Here is a 308-nt window from a genome sequence, read left to right as displayed (position 1 = left end):
ACTGACTACAGTTGTGTGCACGAGCGCAGCTGCCTCTTCCTCTCTGTCTCTCCCTCGCTCTCTCACTCTCTTTGTCTCTCTCCCAACTGCCTTCTCCCTCCCTCCCTACCGCCTTCTCTCCCTCACTCTCTCTCACTCCATCTCTCTCTCTCACTCTCTCTCTCATTCCCTCCGTAGCTCTCTTAGTCGCTTTTTCCCCCTCTGTGCACCATGCCATGCTCTGAGAGACAAGGAAGCAGGGGGTTCTGAGAAGCAGTTTCTGATTGGCTGCCTTTCACTGGCCTGTAATTAGTAGGAGAGGAGGAACA

Source organism: Alosa sapidissima, chromosome 1 (genome assembly GCF_018492685.1).
Source record: "Alosa sapidissima isolate fAloSap1 chromosome 1, fAloSap1.pri, whole genome shotgun sequence".
Classification (NCBI taxonomy): domain Eukaryota; kingdom Metazoa; phylum Chordata; class Actinopteri; order Clupeiformes; family Clupeidae; genus Alosa; species Alosa sapidissima.
This window is presented reverse-complemented; position numbering follows the sequence as displayed.